General features: G+C 45.4%; 1 long non-coding RNA gene across 1 annotated transcript; it reads left to right on the top strand.

Annotated features, from left to right (window-relative positions):
* Window positions 1-12,589: 12,589 nt before the first annotated feature.
* Window positions 12,590-20,809, top strand: LOC116982959. The gene is made up of 3 exons (XR_004414578.1): window positions 12,590-12,689; window positions 13,535-13,539; window positions 20,770-20,809. It is a non-coding gene; the product is annotated as an uncharacterized LOC116982959 (long non-coding RNA).
* The last annotated feature ends 345 nt before the right edge of the window (window positions 20,810-21,154 follow it).

The raw sequence follows: 21,154 nt of genomic DNA, 5'->3' as shown, positions 1-21,154 counted from the left end.
TCAATGCTGTAAATCTCCTGATAATATCCACATCATCTTATATCATACCAACTATTGATTTTTCATCTGCCTGAATATAAATATTGCATTGTAATCGACTTGTTTTCAAACTGCGACTGGTTTAAATCCCATACAGATTCTGTCTTGAAGGTTGTTCACCAAATGCAGTAAATTCAGGGAGATCCCCTGGAAATGCAAGTTAAATTGTGTCTGGTATCAGGATTAGCAAAAAGAGAGCATGAAGATAGACACAGAGAGCTGGAGTAACTCAACGGGTCAGACAGCATCACTGGAGAGAAGGAATGGGCCAAAACGTCACCCATTCCTTTTCTCCAGAATAGGTGCCTGACCCGCTGAGTCACTCCAGCTTTTTGTGTCTATCTTCTGTTTAAACTGGGGTCTGCAATTCCTCCCTACACAAACAGAGAGAAGGAGAAGTTAAGCTAGAAAGGCAGCTGTGAGAACTAAGGCTGCCCTTTGTAACAGGAGTGTGCAGAGCATAAATAATGGTAAATCAGACACATCTTCAAGTACAAGCAGTTCTGTAGCTTTTTGAGATCTCATTCTCCCATGTGGATGAAGCCACCAACCTTATTCACCATTATGTCCTCACTAAGTGAAGAAACAACTTGCAACCACAGCTCATCCCGTCTCACAGATCTGTCTCCACACCATTGACCCCATCAATGCTGCCTTGGAAAAGCAGCCAACATAATCAAAGACGTGTCCCACCCTGGTCATTCCTCCTTCTCCCTGCTCCCGTCTGGCAGAGGGTACAGAAGCTTGAAAGCACGCACCACCAGACCTCCATGGACTGTGTAGGAAGGAACTGCAGATGCTCATTTAAACTGAAGATAGACACAAAAATCTGAAGTAACTCAGTGGGTCAGACAGCATCTCTGGGGGGAAAAAGGAATAGATGATGTTTTGGGTCGAGAGTGGCTGACCCACTGAGTTACTCCAACTTTTATCCTTCTATCCTCTACAGACTTTGGTTGCACTAAGAACCTTTGGTTTTTTTTTGCACTAGTATTGTGCAAAAAAATAATGAATAGATGTTTTTGTTTATTATATTATCTGTATGTATTACGTTTACAGGCTTGTTAAGATGCTGCAATTAATAATGTAATTGTGTTATCGGCACCTATGACAATCAAACTTGAGTCTCGACTCACGACTGGACAAGATGAAGACTCGGGCTTCTACCTGCACACGGCTGCTCTTTAATTACTATTTTACTTGGAAAAGGGATTTCCAGGCGAAGAAAAAATTCTTAGAAGGAAATTGAGTAGATTTATTTGTGACCAAAATGTAACAAACGTGACATCAATCAATTTTATTTCGGGGAAGGTCTCGGATTATCGTGGGGAATTTGACCTTCTGAGAAACGTTAGACTGGGTGGTTGGCTGAGAAGTTCACATCTTGGAAATGATGCAACATATTTAAACACAGGCATTTTGGTGACTTGGTGCCTTACAGCGCCAGGGACCGGGGTTCGATCCTAATTATGGGTGCTGTCTGTACGGAGTTTGCAAGTTCTCTCGGTGATCTTGTGGGTTATCTCCGTGAGCTCCGGTTTCCACCAACACTTCAAATATGTACAGGTTTGTAGGCTAGTAGACTTGGTTAAATTGTCCCTAGTGTGTGTGTGTGTGTGTGAGAGATAGTGTTAGCGTGCGGGGATCGCTGGTCGGCTCGGACTCAGTGGGCCGAAGGGCCTGTTTCCACGCTGTATTTCTAAAACTAAACTAAACATACGGCTGCTGATTTTTCTAATAAAACATCTCTATCCTGAGGCACAACTACAGATGGAATTAAAAGGTGACAAAATCTAATGCCACAGTTAGATAAGATCAAATCCATGTTCTTTGTAAACATCTCCATCTGCAACAACTCCAGCTATGAATTAGACACACCTGTATTACCAGCTGAGCTAGCGTAGGGATTCAAGGCATCAGCACATATTTCTGAACACCAGATGGTAAAACCTTGTCAAAGCTGGGCATCTCAGTCAGAACCGTTTTATACAACAGTTTCGGAACTTCCACCATCGTTCAACTCTTGTCATGCAAAGTCTGTAGTTACTCTAGCATCTGCCTTCAGGTGTTTGGCTTTTTTCCCTCTGAAATCCCACCACATACATGTGGGTAAAATCGCTGACACATGAGAGGTGTGATGGACAGAGAGTATATTTTAAATACCGACATCACTGATGATGAGATTGCAGCAACTCCTTGGCATCTAACAATGAGTTATTTTGGAAGGAAAGGAGGAGAAAAGGGCCTGAGATACAACGCAGACACAGGCCCTTCAGCCCATCGTGTCTGCACCGACCAGCGATCACCCCGTACACCAGCCCTATCACACGTACTTAGGGGCAATTTATCATTTTTACCAAAGACAATTAAGCTACAAACCAGCACATCTTTGGGAGGTGGGAGGAAACCAGAGCACCCAGAGGAAACCCACCCAGTCACAGGAAGAGTTTAAGGGAATGGCCCGTTCTGTTACCCTTAAAGCCAGAACTGCTGGGGCAATAATCTAACGTGGTCTCCCATCAAGTGAATCAGATAAAACACAAGGCACATACAGTAGGTCCAATACAGTCTGACATGCAGTTGCTTGAGAAAATGCATCAGTATGAGTGTTCCAATTGCCAGCCAATGATCACCCCCATCACGCTATCCCACTTTCTTGTCCACTCCCTGCACACTAGGGACAATTGACAGCGGCCAATCAACCTGCAAACCAGTCACGTCTTTGGGATGTGGAAGGAAGCCAGAGCACCCGGAGGAAACCCACGCGGGCGCAAGGAGGTTGTGGAAAGTCCACGTAGACAGCACCTGAGGTCAGGATCGAACCAGGATCTCTGGAGTTGGGAGACAGCGGCTCTACCGGCTGTGCCATTGTGCTGCCCTACAGCGAGGAGGCAGAATTGCAGAATAAGTACCTGCTGCCACCGATCTAGACAAGCCTGCAGCTGGACACCTTCCTTTCTCTATCCTATAGTTATAAACAGTGTTAGCTTGCGATTAGAATAACTTAAGATAGGCACCAAGTGCTGGAGTAGCTCAACGAGTCACGCAGTATCTTTTACTTTTAATTCTTTTAAAGATACAGTGCAGAAACAGGCCCTTCGGCCCACCGAGTCCATGCCGACCAGCGATCAACCAGTGCACTAGCACTATCCTACACACACTAGGGAGAATTTAGAGTTATGCCAAGCCAATCAGCCTACAAACCTGCACGTTTTTGGGAGTGTGGGAGGAAACGGCAGCACCTGGAGAAAACCCACGCAGGTCACAGGGAGACCATCCAAATTCTGTACAGACAGCACCCATAGTCGGGATCGAACCCGGGTCTCTGGCACTGCAAGGCAGCAACTCTAAAGCTGTGCCACTGAGACACCCCTCCATCTGTGGACAGGTGGTATTGCGGTTTGGGACCATTCTTCAGATAAGAATAACTTTTAAGGGATAGAAGTTTAGGGGTAACATGAGGGGGAACTTCTTTACTCAGAGAGTGGTAGCGGTGTGGAATGAGCTTCCAGTGGAAGTGGTGGCGGCAGGTTCGTTGGTATCATTTAAGAATAAATTGGATAGGCATATGGATGAGAAGGGAATGGAGGGTTATGGTATGAGTGCAGGCAGGTGGGACTAAGGGAAAAAAATTGTTCGGCACGGACTTGTAGGGCCGAGATGGCCTGTTTCCGTGCTGTAATTGTTATATGGTTAACTTACTTTGGTTTACAGGAAGTTGGGAAGTATTTTATTCGGGTGAAGCTGCCAGACCTTCAGCACCTGAGGGTAATCACTCTCAGTGTGTTACTCAATCTTAAGATAACAACTGATACAGTATTTCACTTGTTCGTTTCGTAACTACCGTGTTGAAAGTTCAGCTGCGATTAGTTTCAACCTTCACCTCTCGACTTCCTACCCTGACAGTGCACAGACACAAGACGTTGACCAGTGCACTGCAGCTAGCTGAAGCCTTCAAGGAGCTGCTGACTGAGTATCTGCTCCTTCCAACACTGCTTATATTCCCGCACCCACCAGCAGGAACTCGGCACGGTGGTGCAGCGGTAGAGTTGCTGCCATACAGCACCAGAGACCCAGGTTCGATCCTGACCACGGCCGCTGTCTGTATGGAGTTTGTACGTTCTCCCCGTGACCGCGTGGGTTTTCCCCGGGTGTTCCGGCTGCCTCTCACACTCCAATGATGTGCAGATTTGTAGCTTAATTGGCTTCTGTAAATTGTCCCTAGTGGTGGGATAGAACTAGTATATGGGCGATCGCTGGTTGGCACAGACTCAGTGGGCCGAAGGGCCTGTTACCGCACTGTATCTAAAATCTAAAGAGTAACGTCTAATTCCAGGCTCCTGCTTCATATCCCAATCTCGGCTACATATTCATTTTATTTCTAGCACAAGCGCCCCTCAACATTTGCCTGCTGCTTTAATGGATGATTGAACAGAAAAGGGTTAAGCAAAGGACAGCACGGTGGAGCTGCTGCCTCACAGCGCCAGAGACCCAGGTTCAATCCTGGCCTAGGGTGCTGTCTGTGAGGAGTTTGCACGTATTCTTTCCGTGACCGCGTGGGTTTCCTCCGGGTGCTCCAGTTTCCTCCCACATCCCAAAGACGAGTTTGTAGTTTAACCTGTAAAATTGCCCCTAATATGCAGGGAGTGGATGAGACAGTGAGGAGGTAACATAGGACTAGTGTGTGAATGGGTGGCAGATGCTCAATGTGGACTCAGTGGGCCAAAGGATTTGTTCCCCTACTGTATCTAAACTAAACTCAACACTGCGTTTTAACAGCTGGATGGGAATTCTGTTATTAAATCATTTTGTACATTTTCATTAATAAAATGTTATAAAATTCACGAAAGGAAATAGATGGTATTTCTTAAAAGATGTAAGCATGTTTCCCTCACTCAGTTTGGAATGGCGTTTAATATTCTAACGTGAACACTTATTTTGTGCTATAATACATGAACATATGGCATATGGGATCCCTGACTACAACCAGCATCTGCATTTTTAATGCACTGCTTTTAATTAATATTTAATAACATCTATTCCAAGGCCTTCAATGCAGTCACTGGTTGTAAACGTATGCACTTTAATTTGTGTAAGCACCACCGGCCCTTTTTAATTTTTTGTCTACAGTCTAAAATCATTATCACTGTAATCTTTCATTGATCATTAGTGAGGAGGCAGAGTTGAGGAGCACCATGAATAACACATTACCCCAAACAACAGGACGGTTTAGAACGATCAGCAACTGAGGTCTTAGTTTCAGCATCGTAGATCACAACATCAATATCAAATAAAATGGCCATTTTACGCATGAAAGGGGAATACATTTTGGTTCCATTAAATTTTCTTGATACTTTAAATGGAATGTGGACTTGTAAATGCTTATGCGAAATAGCATTGAGTCATACAGCTTGGAAACAGACCCTTCGGCTCAACTTGCCCACGCCGACCAACATGCCCCATCTACACTAGTGCCATCTGCCCACACCTATCTCATCACGCAACAAAAGCTTTTCACTGTACCTCGATACACGTGACAATAAACTAAACTGCACTATCCATGTACATGTCCAAATGTTTCTTAAACATTATGACCGTTCCTGCCTCAACTACCTCCTCTGGCAACTCGTTCCATGCACCCACCACCCTTTGTGTAAAAAAATGTTACCCCTCAGGTTCCTATTAAATCTTTTCCCCCCCTCACCTTAAAAAGAGTGCGCTGAAATATTAGTATTCCCTTCTTCTTTGTTCCCACCACAGGCCTTAGATAAAGCTGATTTTTTTAATAGCCATCTAGTATTTTCATGGCTTCTATTATTCTCTTTTTTAAATTCCAAATCTATTTGATGCCGAATTTAAATTTCTCAACTGACATGGTGGGCTTTCAGTGAAAAACAAGGAACTGCAGATGCTGGTTTGCCAAATGTTACACCCTCTATCTAAACGTTATTCCCTTTATCTAAACATTAGTCCCTCTCTCCTGTACCTGCACGCCATGGAAGACGTGATTGTAATCATGCAGTCTTTTTGCTGTAATCGCTAGAATTTAGAAGATTGAGGGGGGATCTTATAGAAACTTACAAAATTCTTAAGGGGTTGGACAGGCTAGATGCAGGAAGATTGTTCCCAATGTTGGGGAAGTCCAGAACAAGGGGATCACAGTTTAAGGATAAGGGGGAAGCCTTTTAGGACAGAGATGAGAATATCATTGTTTACACATAGAGTGGTGAATCTCTGGAATTCTCTGCCACAGAAGGTAGTTGAGGCCAGTTCATTGGCTATATTTAAGAGGGAGTTAGATGTGGCCCTTGTGGCTAAAGGGATCAGGGGGTATGGAGAGAAGGCAGGTACAGGATACTGAGTTGGATGATCAGCCATGATCATATTGAATGGCGGTGCAGGCTCGAAGGGCCGAATGGCCTACTCCTGCACCTATTTTCTATGTTTCTATGTGATGCTCTTCCTAAGTACTTGAGTAACTTAAGTAACAATGTAGATTGTAAGTACTTAAGTAACAATGAGTAATAAAGGTTAAGTACTTGAGTAACAATGTAAGTGGTTGTACTACATTTGAGGGCATTTTGCAAGTTCAATGGTACTTTTTTGTCACATGTACCAAGTGAAATTATTTTAGGCATACATTTCAGTAAATATATTACTATACAGAAGCAGAATCTTAGATTAAGTACAAGTTAAGTACAAGTATTAATGTTTGTTGGAGTGGGGAGATAATCTCGTGAAGTACATGTTTATCCCCAAGTGAACAATCCTTGTGAAAATGACCTGACTCACGGAATCAGTCAAAATGTGAAGGAAGGAACTGCAGATGCTGGTTTAAACCGAAGATAGACACAAAAAGCTGGGGTAACTCTGTGGGTCAGACAGCATCTCTGGAGAGAAGGACTGAAGTCTGAAGAAGGGACTCGACCCGAAACGTCATCTATTCCTTTTCTCCAGTGATGCTGCCTGACCCAGTCGAGTTACTCCAGCTTCTTGTGTCTATATTCACAGAATAAATCTACGTTAGTGACTATCTGCTGGTCACACTCACGGGATGGTTTGTCCTACCCAGATCAATCAATTACATTTTCTGAATGACTGCACGCCTTTCTTATTGAAAAGAAAACTTCTATAAATGAGTCTTGACACGAGTGACTCAGCATTGAAACTATTGGGCTCCAATTTATTTCAACGGTTTACCGCTTCAGTTTACATCTAGTGATAGACTAATCCAGATGTATAAACTCATTTCTACAGTCATAGGAGGAAATTCCCCCTGCAAAGACCCACACCACCCTGCCCACACTCTCATTGCACTCCTACCATTGGGAAGAGGTAGAGGAGTCTGAAAACTGTGACCACCAGGTTCTTCCCAACAACCAACAGACAGTGCTCTTGAACAAGAAACAACACTAGCATCATAGAGTCATAGAATGATACAGTGTGGAAACAGGCCCTTCAGCCCAACTTGCCCACACTGGCCAATATAAACCAGATACACTAATCCCACCTACCTGCGCTTGGTCCATAATCCCTCCAAACTTGTCCTATCCATGTACCTGTCTAACTGCTTCTTAAACGTTGGGATAGTCCCAGCCTCAACTACCTCCTCGGGCAGCTTGTTTTATACACCCACCAACCTTTGTATGAAAATGTTATCCCTCAGATTCCTATTAAATCTTAAGCCTATGTCCACTGGTCCTTGATTCACCTACTCTGGGCAAGAGACTCTGTGGATCTACCCGATCTATTCCTCTCATGATTTTGTACACCTCTATATGACCACCCCTCATCCTCCTGCACTCCAGGGACTGGAATCCCAGCCTACTCAACCTCTCCCTATAGCTCACACCCTCTAGTCCTGGCAACATCCTCGAAGATCTTCTTTGTACCCTTTCCAGCTTGACAACATCTTTCGTATAAACATCAACTATGAACTCCTGTGGAATGTCTTTGATTGCACTAAGGACTGGGATTTTTGCACTGGTATTAGAAACATAGAAAACAGGTGCAGGAGGAGGACATTCGGCCCTTCGAGCCAGCACAGCCATTCAGAATCAGAATCAGAATCAGAATGCTTTATTGTCATTGCATGTGTCACATACAACGAGATTACTGTGTCTCTCCATTTAAAAGAACTTCAAACATTCACATATACTTTTTACACTCCCTCCCTCCCCAAACCCACCCATGGATTCACATTTACATAAATTAACACTGTCTCCCACCCCCCCCTCCTTCCCCATAACCCCCATACCCGAGACAGAGTTCAGTTCCAAGATTGCTGATGAGTAAAAGCTGTTCTTGAGTCTGGCAGTGCGTGACTTTAGCGACCTGTACCTTTTTCCTGAGGGCAGCAGTGTGAAAAGGTGGTGACAAGGATGTGTAATGTCTTTCACGATATTACAGGTCCTGCTGCGGCATCTGCAGTGGTAAATGTCCTCCAGAGGGGGCAGGGGGAGTCCAATGATACCCTGGGCAGTTTTTATCACCCTCTGGAGAGCTGCTCCATTGTGATCATGGCTGATCGTCCCCTATCAATAACCCGTGCCTGCCTTCTCCCCATATCCCTTGACTCCACTAGCCCCTAGAGCTATTGTGGTTATTTTCTCTTTGTTATATCTTATCTACATATATTGTGTTTACAAGCCTGTTATAGTGCCACAAGGAAGGATTTGATTGATATAGATGCTGCCAGACCCGCTGACGTACTTCCACACTTTGTGTTTAATGCTTTAGTTTAGAGGTACAGCATGGAAACAGGCCCTTCGGCCCACCGAGTCTGCAGCGACCAGCGATCCCCGTACATTAACACTATCCTACACACACTAGGAGAACATTAGGCGTGGATGACGCAGTCCTCTACATGCTGCACCGGATCTACTCCTTTTTGGACAAACCCAGTGGCTATGTGAGGATTATGTTCTTCGACTTCTCAAGTGCGTTCAACACCATCCAACCCCTGATTCTGAATGACAAGTTTAAGAAGATGGGGGTGGATTCCACATTTATCTCCTGGATATACGACTACCTGACGGGTCGACCACAGTTTGTCAAGCTGGGGGACAGTGTCTCTGGCACAGTGGTGTGCAATGTTGGAGCCCCACAGGGAACGGTTCTGGCCCCGTTCCTCTTCACCCTGTATACAGCAGACTTTAACTATAAGTCTGACACATGCCACGTACAGAAATATTCAGATGGTACAGCGAATGTGGCATGTGTAAGGAACGGGCAGGAGGAGGAATACAGGAACTTGACCAGTGCCTTTTGTGCCTGGAGTGAAGAGAACTGTCTCATCCTGAACACAACTAAGACTAAAGAGATGGTGGTTAACTTTGGCAGGTCCAAGCTCCCCCTTCAGCCGGTCAACGCTGCAGGGGCTGACATTGAGGTGGTGCAGACATATAAATACCTTGGAGTGCACCTCGATAACAAACTGGACTGGTCTGTCAACTCTGACTCCCTCTACAAAAAAGGCCAGAGCAGACTCTTTTCCCTCAGAAGGCTCAAATCCTTCAATGTGTGTAATGATATGCTGCACATGTTTTACAACACTGTGGTTGCAAGTGTTATTTTCTACGCTGTCGTCTGCTGGGGCAACAGCATTAGTGCAAAAAACGACAAGAAGCTGGTCAAACTGGTTAATCGAGCTAGCTCAGTGCTGGAGGGGAGAGTAGACTCTGGGATGGATGTGCTTGAGAGGCGTATGAGGCACAAGGTGCAGGTCATCCTGAAAAACCCCGGGCATCCCCTCCATGTAATTCTGGAGAGTCAAAAGAGCACTCGGAACAACAACCGGCTCCTCTCCCTGCCCTGTAGAACGGAGCGGTTCAGGAGATCCTTCACCCCTGCAGCCATTAGATTTTATAATTCGGACCGCTAGGCTGTAGGGGGATGCATTTTGCAATTTTTAATTTTTAATTGTTAATTATTGGTCTTTTTAAGTATTTATTGCTCTCAGGTAGTGTCCACATTGTATTCTATGTATTTTCTGTCTGCGTTCGTTTTGAATCTGTGGGTTTGTTGGTTGGGGGCTTCTGGACATCTGAATTTCCCTGAGGGGATCAATAAAGTATTTATTATTATTATTATTATTATTATTATTATTTAGGGACAACTTTACAATTATACCAAGCCAATTAACTTACAAACCTGTACGTCTTTCGAGTGTGGGAGGAAACTGAAGAGAAAACCCACGCAGGTCACAGGGATAACATGCAAACTCCGTACAGACAGTACCCGTAGTCAGGATCGAACCCAGGACTCTGGTGCTTTACCGCTGCGCCACCATGCCGCCCAAAGTTTGTCCATTAAAAGAAATATCTTTTTTGCGACCATAGGCAGGCTAAAAATTACTCCATGCACGAGCAATTTTTTTCTTGCCTTGCTCTCCATTGGCTGTAATGCAGGAAAGAGTTGAAGTGCATCAATTAAAAGATAACAAATATTTACAACTACTATTTATCTCAAGGTTACACATAAATGAAAGCTCCTACAGTGTAAAATAAGCACATTTTCCAAGATAATGCCACGTTACCAGTTGAACTCTAAGCTTTGACAGCAGGGCTGGTTTGTGCTACTGTGAATAGACACAAGATGCTGGAGTAACATAGCGGGTTAGGCAGCATCTCTGGAGAAAAGCAATAGGTGACGTTTAGGGTCGAGGCCCTTCTTCAGCCTGATGGTAGAAGGATAACGAGTTATACAGACAGTGAAGTTCAAGAGGACGACAGTGAGACTAGGACAACGACCAGCGTTGGGGAGGGACGGAGAGAGAGGGGGTGCAAAATGGAAATGAAACATGAACATGAGTGGGACGGAAGAGTAGATGTCGAAGAGATTCTTCTCCTAGTGGGGGGCATCTAGAGCCAAGAGGAATAGTTTCAGATCAAGGTGTTGCCCATTTAGATTGGAGGTTGGGGGATTTTCAATCTCTCAGATGCTAATCATTTTGTTGGAGTTCATGCCCAGGGAGCTGAAGAGGTGGAGAAAGCGAAATATTCAAGCTCAAGGTTGACATTTAAACTCCACGGAAGTCCAAGGGGATGAGAGAAAGAGATAGAAACGGGAGTTAAGGCCAGGACTGCCCATCATCTGCTCTGACCTCCCTACCATCGAGGGGATCTATCGCAGTCGCTGCCTCAAAAAGGCTGGCAGCATCATCAAGGACCCACACCATCCTGGCCACACACTCATCTCCCCGCCACCTTCAGGTAGAAGGTACAGGAGCCTGAAGACTACAACGACCAGGTTCAGGAATAGCTACTTCCCCACAGCCATCAGGCTATTAATCCTGGCTCGGACAAGACTTTGAACATTAATAGCCCATTATCTATTATTTGCACTTTATCAGTTTATTTATTCATGTGTGTATATATTTATATAATGGTATATGGACACACTGATCTGTTTTGTAGTCAATGCCTACTATGTTCTGTTGTGCTGAAGCAAAGCAAGAATTTAATTGTCCTATCAGGGACACATGACAATAAACTCTCTTGAATCTTGAATCCTGATTAGTTTTTCTGAGCAGTGGAGTAGATTTGAGACCAAATTTACCAGAATGCTGCCTGGATTTGAGGGTATTACCTGTAATGAGAGGATGGGCAAACTAGAATGGATGTTGAGGGGAGACCTGATAGATGTATATTAAACCATGAGAGGCATAGATAGAGGAGGCAGTCACTACCTTTTTCCCCCAGGGTAGAAATGTCAAACTCGAGGGGTTTTAAGATAAGCGAGGAATATTTTAACACCTCCAGCACTGGTTATCCTAATCAACCAATAGATAGAGATAAAATGCTGGAGTAACTCAGCGTGACAGGTAGCATCTCTGGAGAGAAGGGATGGGTGATGTTTCAGGTCAAGGTCCATCTTCCCAAGCATTAACTCTTCCTTACCTGGATCCACATATCACCTGCCTGCTCCAGTCCCACCCCAGGCTCTCACCCCTAACACCCAGCTGATGTGCAGGGAGTGGGTGGGTGAGAAGGTGGGATGTTATAGAACTCGTACGAACCAGCGATCGATGGCTGGAGTGGACTCAGTGCATCGAAGGGCCTGCCCCTCCATGCTGTAACTCACACGAGTCAAGAGGATGAGAGGGGATCTCATTGAAACATATAAGATTGTTAAGGGCTTGGACACGCTAGAGGCAGGAAACATGTTCCCGTGGTTGGGGGAGTCCAGAACCGGGGGCCACAGTTTAAGAATAAGGAGTAAGCCATTTAGAAAGGAGACGAGGAAACACTTTTTCTCACAGAGATTGGTGAGTCTGTGGAATTCTCTGCCGCAGAGGGCAGCGGAGGCAGGTTCTCTGGTTGCTTTCAAGAGAGAGCTAGATAGGGCTCTTAAAAATAGCGGAGTCAGGGGATATGGGGAGAAGGCAGGAACAGGGTACTGATTGGGGATGATCAGCCATGATCACATTGAATGGCAGTGCTGGCTCAAAGGGCTAAATGGCCTACTCCTGCACCTATTGTCTATTGCCTAAGAGTGTTTTATTGTCATATCTCTAAGCTCGAGACTTTTAGGTCAGGCACTTGGAAGTGCAAGATATGGCTCATGCACATGCAGATGAGATCATTTTAACTTGGCCTCATGTTCTGTGCAAACATTGTGGGCCGAAGGGCCTGTTCCTGTGCTGCACTGTTCTATCTTCTATATTCCTTTCCCTCCACAAAGGTGGCACAGTGGCGCAGCGGTAGAATTGCTGCCTTACAACGCCAGAGTCCCGGGTTCGATCCTGACTATGGGTGCTGCTTGTACGGAGTTTGTACGTTTCTCCCTGCGAGGGTTTTCTCCGGGCGTCCCGGTTTCCTCCCACACTCTAAAGACATACAGGATTGTAGGCTATTTGGCTTGGCTTGGTAAAATTGTAAATTGTCCCTAGTGTGTGTGTGTGTGTGTGTGTAGGATAATGTTAGTGTGCAGGGATCGCCGGTCAGCTCAGACTCGGTGGGCTGAAAGGCCTGTTTCCAGACATGTATCTCTAAACTAAACTAAATAAGATGTTGCCTGACCTGCTAAATTCCTTCAACAGTTTGCTTTCTGCACTGTTTCTTTGTTTCATTTGGTAACATTAGCTTCAAAAGAGAATTTTTTTAGCACCCATGTTATTTCACTTTGAAATTGGACAAAAAAAACGAACGCAAAAAGACTTCTAAAACACTGGCCCAACTTCCAGAAAGACTATATATGGTGTTCCAGGCTCACAGGAATCTAGAAGATTTTTCAAAGCTATCCTTTTATGTGCTTCATCAGAATCACCTCGAGTGATTTGCAGAGAAACAGATTCCGGCAGCCCTGGGCAAGCTCGATCATGACTGGAAAAAAAAACAGATTGATTTAACCCATTTAACCTTCAGGAAGGGAACTCAAGTATGTTGAAATTAGATCGGCTGACCAGAAAAGTCTGTAGTTCACTTTGTGAGTCACCAACGCCGCTGACAGATGCTGGCTCTGTCCATTAATAAGTTCAAGGTTTGAGTGTTAGATTCTGTGGAGCACCCAAAAAAAAACATATGGAGGAATAATTTTGAATCCAAGGTTACTGAGCCATGTGTAGCAGATAGAGAGAGAGAGAGGGAGGGCTGTTCTTGTTAAATCTAGCAGGTGACATCATTTGGGGTGGGAGTGAGCAACCCCATCTAATTTGAATCTCTCCCACTCCTCGTTTCATGTCTTGGCATTCTCTGAGAGTGGGGATTGTGCGGCACGGTGGCGCAGCGGTTGAGTTGCTGCCTCACAGCGCCAGAGACCCGGGTTCGATCCTGTCTATGGATGCTGTCTGTACAGTCTCACCGTGACCTGCGTGGGTTTTCTCCGGGTGATCCGGTTTTCTCCCACACTCCAAAGACGTACAGATTTGTAGGTTAATTGGCTTGGTCCAATTGTAAATTGCCCCTTGTGTGTATGTGTAATGATAGTGTGTGTGTGTAGTATGTGTGTAGGATAGTGTTAATGTGCAGGGATCATTGGTTGGCACGGACTAGGTGGGCTGAAGGGCCTGTTTCTGTATGTATCTCTAAACTAAACTAAACTAAGCTGACTTTGGTCATTGTGGGCTCCACACTATACTGGGCTGTAGGCTGTGGTTACAATACAGCAGGTGATAAAATCCAGGCCTCGACCTTATAGCAGCAGATGACACACTCTCTCCTGGTGGGAATGGAAAGGTCAGAGTGGACAGTGTCACTACACAGGCTGCCGTAGTCAAACACCAGAAGGTAGACACAAAAAACTGGAGTAACTCAGCGGGACAGGCAGCATCTCTGGAGAAAAGGAATGGGCGACGTTTCGGGTCGAAGGTGATGAAACTGTGGAATTCTTTGCCACAGAAGGCTGTGGACCCCAAGTCAGTGGATTTTTTTAAGGCAGAGATAGATAGATTTTAGATTAGTACACAGGTGTCAGAGGTTATGGGGGTAGAAGAATGGCAGGAGAATGGGGTTAGGAAGGAGAGAAAGATCCGCCATGATTGAATGACGGAGTAGACTTGATGGGCCGAGTGGCCTAAATCTGCTCCTATCACTTATGATTTATGACCTTGTGATCTTCTTCAGTCAAACACCATCTGCATGTGGTAGATATGACTCACAGATCACCACCAAGAGACCGAGTAGGTTGGACACAATGTGCTGGAGTAATTCAGCGGGTCAGGCAGCATCTCTGGAGAACACGGATAGGTGGCGTTTCAGGTTGGGACCCTTCTTCAGATTAATGCAAGGACTCGCCATGTTCTAGCATCATCTTGCATCTTTAAAGTCTCAAATCTCTGAAAAGTCCCACTTTGGTCAACAGACATAATCAACTAATGTGAAGAGGTTCACCTTGCCAGCTGCATCTTGGCAAACTGTCCATTGGCACAGCTGGTCAATGTCTTTCCTCAGTTTTGGTCTCCTAATCTGAGGAAAGACATTGTTGCCATAGAGGGAGTACAGAGAAGGTTCACCAGACTGATTCCTGGGATGTCAGGACTTTCATATGAAGAAAGACTGGATAGACTCGGCTTGTACTCGCTAGAATTTAGAAGATTGTGGGGGGATCTTATAGAAACTTACAAAATTCTTAATGGGTTGGACAGGCTAGATGAAGGAAGATTGTTCCCGATGTTGGGAAAGTCCAGAACAAGGGGTCACAGTTTAAGGATAAGGGGGAAGTCTTTTAGGACCGAGATGAGAAAATCATTTTTTACACAGAGAGTGGTGAATCTGTGGAATTCTCTGTTACAGAAGGTAGTTGAGGCCAGTTCATTGGCTATATTTAAGAGGGAGTTAGATGTGGCCCTTGTGGCTAAAGGGATCAGGGGGTATGGAGAGAAGGCAGCTACAGGATACTGAGTTGGATGATCAGCCATGATCATATTGAATGGTGGTGCAGGCTCGAAGGGCCGAATGGCCTACTCCTGCACCTATTTTCTATATCTATGTCTATGTTTCTATGGTAGAGCTGCTGCCTCACAGCGCCTGAGACCCGGCTTTAATTCTGACCTCGGCTACTGTCTGTGTGGAGTTTGCACGTTCTGACTGTGGCCACGTGGCTTTCCTCGGGATGCTCCGGTTGCCTCCCACATCCCACATGTTAGGGAGCGGATGAGAAAGTGGGATAACAAACGACTAGTGTGAAGGGGTGATCGATGGTGGTCGCGGACTCGGTGGGCCGAAGAGCCTGTTTCCATGCTGTAACTCTAAACTAAACTAAGCCCTATGTAGAGGTTTAGTTATGGACCAATTTTGTCGGAACCACAATAGGTTTCCAATGCTGCGTGCTGCATTTAGCATTGCAGTGGACTTTGTCATGAGGGTTGATTGCAACAAAAATATGTCCATAGCCGGAGATAGTCAAACATAAGCGAAGGGGAAAATGGTGCCATTCTAATGACAACCTAACAATGTCACTCAATCGCTCACCAAAATCCCACCTGTTTTTCCTCATTATTTCACATACCCTGTGTGTCACAGCACTCATCTGCCTCATGAACTAGTCACTAAATAAATCCTTTCGGACAGACGGTAATAGTCAAGTATCTGAAGCATCCATTGCACTCAAGTCAAGTGCACACATGCTCAATGCCGCAGCCAAATAAATCCTTGGCCTGGCCTGAGTCGACCTCATCCACCTACAACTGCCTTCCTCCACAATTGTCCAACTCTGCCCCATCACACGCTTAGTTTTAGTTTAGTTTAGAGATACAGCGCGGAAACAGCACCTTCCTTCCGCGCCGACCAGCGATCCCCGCACATTAACACTATCCTACACTCACTAGGGACAATTTTTACTTTTACCAAAGCCAATTAACCTACAAACCTGTACGTCTCTGGAGTGTGGGTGGAAACCGAAGATCTCGGAGAAAACCCACGCAGGTCACGGGGAGAACGTGCAAACTCCCTACAGACAGCACCCGTAGTCGGGATCGCACCCGGGTCTCCGGTGCTGCCTTCGCTGTAAGGCAGCAACTCCACCGCTGCACCACAGTGACCTCCCCCCTAATCAACCCTCAACGCCAACTCTCAGGGACACTTTCACCCTCCTGTTTAGAAGAGTAAGGGGGAACCTCATTGAAACGTACAGAGTAGTGAAAGGCTTGGATAGAGTGGATGTGGAGAGGATATTTCCACTAGTGGGAGAGTCTAGGACTAGTGGTCATCGCCTCAGAATTAAAGGATGTTCTTTTAGGAAGGAGATGGGGAGAAATTTCTTTAGACAGAGAGTGGTGAATCTGTGGAATTCTTTGCCACAGAAGGCTGTGGGGGCCAAGTCAGTGGATATTTTCAAGGCAGAGATGGATAGATTTTTGATTAGGACAGGTGTCAGAGGTTATGGGGAGAAGGCAGGAGATTGGGGTTAGGAGGGTGAGACAGATCAGCTATTATTTAATGGCAGAGTAGACTTGATGGGCCAAATGGCCTAATTCTACTCCTATTCCCAATGACCTTGTGACCTGTCCACCCAGGATTCATTTATCCTGGCAGTGTGCCGAGCAACAGAAGATGGTGGAATTTGGGCCTTACGTGGAAGATAGCACAGCACGGCACAGTAGCAGGCCCTTCGGCCTACAGTGCCAATGCTGAACATGATGCCAACTTAAACTAATCTCATCTTGCCTGCAAGTGATTCATATCCGTCAGTTCCCTGCATATCCATGGTCTCTGGCACTGTAAAGACAGCAACTGTGCCACCTTTCAATTTCTCTAGATCAAGGGGTCACTGTCCCTAAATAAAGGGGTCAGCCATTCGGGACAGAGATGGGAAGACATTTCTTCACTCGGAGAATACTCTCTAAGCCACGAGGATGTAAAAGGCCAATTGGGGAATGAAAGATTTTAAAGTATTATGTGAATCAAATGACGCGGGACTATTGGTGAGGTAAAGATACAGCCACAATCTCATTAAATGGAAGAGTAGGCACAGGACTTGAGGGCCTGAGCTACAGGGCGAGGTTGGGCAGGCGAGGAGTTAATTCCTTGGAGTGCAGGAGGATGAGGAGTGATCTTATAGACTGTATAAGATCTTGAGGGGAATAGATAGGGTATATGCATAGAGTCTTTTACCCAGATTTGGGGAAACAAGAACCAGAGTACATTAGTTTGAGGTGAGGGGGGGAAAGATTTAACGTGAACCTGAGGAACTACTCTTTTCACACAGAGGGTGGTGGATGTATAGACAATTGGACAGATACATAGATCGGAATGATTTAGAGGGATATACGCCAAATGTGGGTAGGTGGGGCTAGTCTAGATGGCCCATCTTGGTCAGCATGGGCAAGTTGGGCTGAAGGGCCTTTTTCCATGCTGTGCGGCTCTATGGCCATGACTCTCCGAGTCTGAAAATGCTTCTCTTGCTTATTTTCTGATTTCTTATTCTCCATAAAGAACAGGAAAATGCATCCTTTTAGCTCTTGTTTTTCTCTTTCAAACACATCGATGTAGGTTTTCAATATTTGACCGCCTGCTTCTCAGAGATCAGACGATCCGAACAGTTCTATTATTTCAGTTGAAAGTATTCTTTTATATTCATGAAGGAGAAAGACTGAGGCAAATGTTGTGTGTACGACATGAGGGAAGCTCATCATGGGTGTAGCCCTGAAGGTGGAGAGGAGGAATGTGTTCACACCAGGCCGCACCCAGCTGCTATAGGCAACCTGTTCCCCATCACTTGTTCAGGGCGAGATCTTTGCCTCAAAGTGTCTACAAGGCAAGATTTTTTGAATGTTAGTAAAGCATGATTCATATGAAAATCACACTTTGCACATTATTTGTGCATTGATGGTAAATGTTGTCGTGCGTGTTCCCCAGGTCAGACTCCAACATTCAAGTTATTTTGGTGCCGGCCTCTCACAAAGCCGAATGTCCTGCCAGACTAATGTGGATGTAAAGGAGAGTGAGAGAGAGAGAGAGAGAGAGATAGAAAAAGAGAGATGGCAGAGGGCAGTAGAGGCCAAATCACTAGATGGATTTAAGAGAGAGTTAGATAGAGCTCTAGGGGCTAGTGGAGTGAAGGGATATGGGGAGAAGGCAGGCACGGGTTATTGATAGGGGACGATCAGCCATGATCACAATGAATGGCGGTGCTGGCTCGAAGGGCCGAATGGCCTCCTCCTGCACCTATGTTCTATGTTCTATGGAGATTTGGAGAGAGAGAGAGAGAGGGAGAAAGAGTGAGTGGGGGTGAGAGATAGAGAGGGGCTAGAGAGGGAGAGAGGGAGAGGGTGAGAGAGACGGGGTAGAGGGTAAGAGGGTGAAAGAGATGGAGGGTGAGGAAGAGAGAGTGTGTGAGTGAGTGGGGGAGAGAGAGGGTGAGAGAGTGGGAGGTAGTGAGGGTGAGAGATAGAGTGGGTGAGAGAGTTAGAGGGTGAGAGAGAGAGTGGAGGGGGAGAGAGAGAGTGGAGGGAGTGTGAGAGAGAGGGTGAAAGTGAGAGAGAATATGAGGGGGGAGAGAGAGTGAGGGTGGGAGAGAGAGGGAGAGGGTGAGAGAGAGAGTGTCAGTGAGTTATTAAATTAATTTCCAGCAGATTTGGTACTTGGAATGGCTCCAACATACTCCTGTAGCGTCCCCTGGTGGACACAATACATTATTGCAAGTTATTAGCCAGAGCTTAAAATGAGTTGCTTCTCAGCCCCACACAATTCCTAATTCAGATAGTTGTTTTAAGTTGTATTTCCCATCTCTGGGAAAAAGGAATAGGTGCCGTTTTGGGTCGAGTCCCTTCTTCAGACTGAAAGTCAGGGGAAAGGGAAACGAGAGATATAGACACCAATATAGAAAGATATAGAAGAAATTCATGAAAGGTATGCAAACAAGTGACGATGATAATGGAACAGGCCGTTGCTAACTGTGGGCTGGGTGAAAACAAGTGAAAGACAATGAGATGGATCCAGTCAGGTTTTTTTTTACACAATATATTGCAATCTGTTTCACTGCAGATATCGTCAATGCTGAAAGCAAATACAGGGGCCATTTCATTCTGGCTTACTATCTAGAACGTTGCCTTAGAAGCTAGAAGTCTATTTTTAAAATAAGCTTTGCTTTCTTCAGCAATAGATGCCTCAGCATTGAAATAGGTTGGAAGTCATAGAGCTGTGGACTAGGTGAAACGGATTACAGACAACGAGACTCAACAAGACGACTTTGAATGTGTAGGAAGGAACTGCCTAGTTTAGGAACTGCCTTAAACTGCTGGTTTAAATCAAAGATAGACACAAAATGTTGGAGTAACTCAGAGGGACAGGCAGCGTCTCTGTCTGAAAAAAAAACACGGCCACACCCCTGTCATCAGTCTGAAGAAGAGTCTCGATCTGAAACGTCACCCATTCCTTCTCTCCAGAGATGCCGCCTGTCCCGCTGAGTTACTCCAGCATTTTGTGTCTAAGATGACTTTGAAAGTAGCCGCTACTTCACCTGTCTTTACAGAGAAGCATTGACACCACTTGGCCAGCTTCTCCTTCCCAATACCATGCCACAGAGATGCAAACTGGTCACAGTGGTTCCACCATTCCAGCAACAACTTGCATATATAAAACATCCCAGATGCAATATCAGACGAAACCCCAGTGTGAGAGATGCCTCAATAAAAGGAAATCTTTATTTCCACTCATTTCTGACTAAAATGTCATGAAGCTGGCCATTAACTCGAAGCTTGAAGTTCAGCCTCACAGCGCCAGAGACCCAGGTTCGATCCTGACTACGGGTGCTGTCTGCGCGGAGTTTTTACGTTCCCCCGTGACCAGATAGGTTTTCTCCGGGTGCTCCGGTTTCCCCCCACACTCCAAAGACGTGCAGGTTTGTAGGTTGATTGGTTTGGGTGGGAATTGTAAATTGTCCCTAGTGTGCAGGATAGTGCTAGTGTATGGGGATCGCTGGCCAGCACGGACTCGGTGGGCCGAAGGGCCTGTTTCTGCACTGTATCTCTAAACTAAATAAACTAAACTAACATATGATACCATCTGCAACATTCACTGGAGTAGTGAGAGGTACAAGTTTGGGGTACATCACTGACCTCTATTCCAACTATAATGTTAATAGGTATATGCATGGTTTAAAATATCTGATAATCATTAATCAATGACAATCAGGACTCAGAATAGTGTAGTACAGAAACAGGCCCTTCGACCCACCATGCTCATGTCAACCATTTTGCCCATTTATACTCATCCCATATGTTCCCATTCGGACCCATATCCTTCTGTGCCTTGTGTAGGAAGGAACTGCAGATGCTGGTTTAAACCAAAGATAGACACAAAAAGCTGGAGTAACTCAGCGGGACAGGCAGCACATCTGGAGAGAAGGAATGGGTGACGTTTCAACCCGAAAACATCGCCCATTCCTTCTCTCCAGAGATGCTGCCTGCCCCGCTGAGTTCCTCCTTCTGTGTCTGCCTAAATGCCTCGTAAACACAATATCTTATCCCACCTCATCTAGCAGCATATTTCAAATATCAATCACTCTGATCCTCTTAAATCCCTCTTAATTCTTCTACTTATCACCTTAAAACTATACCGTCCAGAGGCCATAGGCTCAGAATAAAAGGCCATTCCTGTAGAAAGGAGATGAGGATGGATTTCTTAAGTCAGAGTGTGGTGAATCTGTGGAATTCATTGCCACAGACGGCTATGGA

This window comes from Amblyraja radiata, chromosome 17 (genome assembly GCF_010909765.2).
Source record: "Amblyraja radiata isolate CabotCenter1 chromosome 17, sAmbRad1.1.pri, whole genome shotgun sequence".
NCBI lineage: Eukaryota > Metazoa > Chordata > Chondrichthyes > Rajiformes > Rajidae > Amblyraja > Amblyraja radiata.
Note: the sequence above shows the minus strand (reverse complement) of the source record. Positions and strands in the feature narration are given on the sequence as shown.